Genomic DNA, 4,763 nt, shown 5'->3' on the forward strand with positions numbered 1-4,763 from the left:
ATGAAGTTACATCTCATCATGCAAGGCCTGTTGCTGAAGGGTATGTGTAGCACTTGGGTAAATGGAGCCTGGTCATTCTGGAGCAATAGGCTTGACACATCCTTATGCAAATGGGCACTGCTTGCTCATGCAAACCTGCCTAAGGCAGAAAGGTGAGACAGACCAGGTGCAGGAGCTTTCCTGGCAGGTATGGAGGGGTTGCTGCAAATCTCTTGTTTTGCACTGTGGACAGCCCAAGAAGTTTGTTCCCCAAACGATCCTTGATCACAAGAGATAGGAGAAATAACATCCAGGAGTTTGTTCTCTCTGGGACTTGAAGGTCTATAGAACAGTGACTAGGTTTACTTGCCTCCTCTACTTCCTCTCTCCCCAAAATGGAGATGAGGTCTCTGCTCTCTCCTGCAGCCCACCCCGACCATAGTAATTCCTGTCCTCTGTTTATGTCTGCTGAGCCTTTCTGGAAAGAAAGCCTTGTTGGCTGTCCCGACGCCACTACTGCAGTCCTTCCTGTTTCAGCATTTGGATGCTTCCCTGGGGTTTACACTGCAGTCCCTTCTGTCTCCAAACCTGTCCATGGGAAAGGGAGAGAAATCTGTCCAGAACAGTGCAGGTGTTCCAGTGCTGTCTCTAGCCAGGTTTGGTCTGAGGACAGACCTGGCTTGGGGTGCAAGTACTTGAGGCACCTTCTTGGGGAACAGAGTTTGCTTAGGTGGGATCCGAGCCCTGCACATCCAGAGCACAGCAGGAGCTCAGCTGGCAACATGCCCCCGTGTCACATGGCTTATTTGCCTTCGGAAGGAAGTGTGTTTGTATAGAAGCATTATCATGCAATGCAGAGGGTACACCCCTTTTTGCAGGCACAGGCACAGGCAGCTGTGAGAGGCTCCCGTGTTGCAGGGGGTCTGCAGCCCCAAGGGTAGGGATTTGGGACATTAGCCCTTGGGAAAAGCAGCTGATGGGAAAAGGGTGCCAGATGGAGACAGGCTGCCCAGGAGATGGCAGCAGCTTTCCACCAGCTGTGCCTGGGTTTGCTGTCCTGGTTCTGGTGTGTGCTGGCACAGGGCAAAGAAGAGGGATGGGTAAAAACCTGCCCTCCCTCTGCCTGCCCCACTGCAGAGGGGCTTGGCAACCACTCCAGCTAGGCCCAGCACACCTGGGAATGTGGCCACACTGTAGATGGGTGCTGTCCCTAGAAACTATCTTCCGTTCCTTGGTGGCTGTGTGGAAGCCTACACAATTTGTTAAATTAAATGTTAACCCCAACAGTGAGTCTCTGACGCAGCTCAGTGAGAGGAGGTGTGGAGAAACACACAGCCCGCACATTTGCCCCCACATGCTGGCTGCTCCCTCTCTGTCCTGTGGCAGGGGGAGTTGAGGTGCTGGCACAGAGTGGGGAGCAGGGCAAGCTGCAGGGAACCTGGGTGCCAGGTTGCACCATGGCTCTGATCCGGCCCCACTGGAAAGCCATTTTCACCTGTGGCCTGATTTGCATCTTACACACACCCTGTCACGCAGTGGCAAGAGCAGGCAGCATCGGGCTGGAGGAGGCAGGGAATGTGACAAGCCCAGCCATGACTGCACACAAACAACCCTCAGGAAGGAGCAAAGGAAAAAGAAAGGATGTCTCTTCAGCCAGTTCTGCTTCTTGTGCTCTCCTTGTGTGGGCAGTCCATAGACCTCATGTCATCCATATCCACATTTCCAACAACGACCAAATCCCTGAGGTGTTGAGTAGGGTGCAGGGTGGAGTTGGGAAGGGGGATTCCTATTTTGTATTCATTGCAGGCTCTGAAGGGTGTTGTGGTTGGGTTAGGGGCTGAAAGGGTTAAGAGGGCTGAGGCTGAACTTCGCAGGTGTGAGTGCTACTGAGAGCATAAGTGGGGCTGGGGCAGGGCGGTGTGGTTTCTACCTCTGTGGCAGTGGGAGAGCTAGAAGTACTGGTTCCTGTGTTGTCATGGTAAAGGTGGGGGGGAAACATGGTATGATGGGAGGAAGCAAGAGGGGCTTTAAATGAGAGGATATGGCTGCAGTGGTCTGGGCATTGTAGTCTCGAGCTGGAATTTGCCTGTCTTGCTCCTCTGCTCTTGCCATGACCAGCTTTGCCTTCAAGGGCTGGGGAGGAGAATACCTTTACTAGTCACTGTGGTCCCTTCCTGCCTCCCAGGGGTGCATCCCTAAGTTTATTAACTTCCCTGATGCTCAAACTTCAGGTGGAGGGAGCAAAGTGGGGTACGCATAGGGACGCAAGGTGGTGTGGGAAGCTGTGTTCATCTGGCATTTTTCTGTTGAAAGGCTATTTCTGGAGGTGGTAAAGAAGTGTCAGAATGTGCTGGAGATAGCTGAGGCCACAGCGGCCAGTTGTGGAGATGTTATAGGTCCCACGAGTTGGCAGGACCGAAGATTAGTCCAAGGACTTGCCAGCTCTGCCTGGGAGGCTGCTTCGAGTCTTGGATTTCGTAGCACGGTTGCACTGATGGCTTTAACTAGACAGCAGTGACCTCTTGTGAGAGCTGTGAGGATTACAAGCCACCCTGGCAGCTTCCTAGGCTTGCTCTTTCCAGCCCGGGAGGTGGTGGCTGGATGGAGAGCCTTCCTCCAGAGGCTGGTGCTCCTTGGCTGCCAGCTGGCAAAGGCTTTGCCAGGCTGGACAGCAGGCTGCAGGGTATAGAAGTGACAGGATTGCTAGTATGGGGAGATGGGGAGGACTGCAGGGGGCTGGGGGCAGCGTCTGGGCCTGAGGAAGCTCTGCTGCAGAGAGCATTGCTCAACCTTTTGGGTGTAAAACATGTGCTGAAGTCCTGATCCTCTGTTTAGGAGAGAAGCAAGTTAAATAGCTTGGGTACAAACTGTTGATCCTGTTTGTATCTGCCTGTAGGAAGAGCTGTGTGAGCAAGCGCAAGTCCCTGGCTTGGTTGTGCTCTGCTTTGCCTTCTAACTGTGAGCTCTCAGGGCAGGAATTGTCCTCCCAAACACGAGCCTTAACTCTGAGCTCATTCACAGCTCCAGATTTGCCCTCTGTGGACACAGACATTTTAAAAACCTGTAGGGTTTTTCTGCCTTGTTACCTTTGCTGGCAGCGCTTGATAGGGCAGATGGGTCATATCAAAAACTGATATCTGAGACAGGAGACAGCACCTGGAAGAATGCCTGATGCTACTGATACAGCTGCAAAATTGAAGGTGGGCAATGAGCAATTTTCCTGGCTTCAGATCAACTCCATCTGGTATGTGGGGTCCTGGATAAGGTATCTGCAACTTTATCCCAGGAGGGTGGTTTCTAGCTTTCTGGTGAGATTACATTTATTTATGGCTGCTGCATTCTATTATACATTTGTCCTTCTGAACTTTATCAACAGGAAGATGACTTACAGTGTGAAAGGATGTGTCCAACCAGTGGTACATGTTTAATCATCACTTTCTAATGGTATTTGGGGATTTCCTATTTAATCATTAATTAATGTGCCTGGCAATTAATTCTGCAGGACTGTTGGTGCCCTGAGCACTGCAGAGTGGATTCTGAGCAGATCTTTCTTACTTTTGGGAAATTCCGAGGGGTAACAAAGTTGCTGTAATGAATTGCAAAAGACGCCAATTTCTTTCCTGGTTCCCTCTCACCACAAGTATGAATCCTTATTTTTTAAAACAGGACATGTGCATTTCACTTTTTGGTAGGCAAGCTGTGAAGGGCCAGGCACTGCAAAGGAAGGAAGGGAAAGAGAAAGCTCTTGCATTAAGAAAAGCTGCTACAAGTGGATTTTGTCTTGCATCTCTAGGCCATGACACTCCCACATCCTTGAGGCACTTCAGGAGGAGATCTTATCCCTGTTTCCCCACCCTAAGCCTCTGTAAGTAATGCAATGTGTGGCCTGTGCCTGGCTGCATGAGGTTGGCCACCTGGGCCACGCTCTGATCTTGCAAGTGCTGAGGTTGATGTATTCCTGGTTAGTGACTAGTGAGCAATCTATTCTGCAGTTTTAGCTGCTAGGAGCCCTTAAAAGTAAGTAGGTTAACAGGCACTGAGCTTGTGGGAGAGAGGGCTGCGTAATGTCTACTGAGAAAAGTGCATGCGTGCAAAAAAGGACAACGCAGAACTTGGCTCTTTTATTCATGCTTTGATAAAATGCTTCCCTCTGTCTCAGTGTACGTTGACCTGATCCATTTGTGTTTGTGGCTGCCAACTTTGCACTGACTGGGGAGAAGAAAAAATAGAGAAGGAAAACTATTAAAAATGCTTCACTTGATTTGGGGATTCAGCACTGTCTTGGCTTACTGCCAGCTTCAAACACAGCAGCAGAGCCTCTTGTGTTTAGCTCCAAAGGAGTCCCTAATTAGTGGAGAAACTGCAAAGCTCTGAACATGTTTGGGAATGCGTTAGTGCAGTGGCCCCCTGAGGTTCGTTAAACAAATGAATTCAAAGCAGTCAAATAGCTAGGATCTTCAAAGTGACAAGGACCTCGGTCCCAGAGAAGGCAGCACAGCCATGAAAGCAAGCTGGCATTGCAAATAAAATGTTTTCTAAAATGGGTGGAATAAAGGCACCCAGATCTCTGCAGCACAGTGGGGTTCCTGGACTCCCAGGCTTACCATGCTGCTCAAAGTGAGAATATACATCAAAAATCCACTTAAAAGATTACTATTTAGTCTTAGCTACTCCTTCTCCTACAGCCCTCCTACCCACAGTCCTGCAGACTGCCTGGGCATGGAGCTATTTGTGTATATCTCCAGCAACAGAACTGATCCAGAGGTGGGGGAGAGCATATTTGG

This window comes from Larus michahellis, chromosome 17 (genome assembly GCF_964199755.1).
Source record: "Larus michahellis chromosome 17, bLarMic1.1, whole genome shotgun sequence".
In the NCBI taxonomy this organism is placed as follows: Eukaryota; Metazoa; Chordata; class Aves; order Charadriiformes; family Laridae; genus Larus; species Larus michahellis.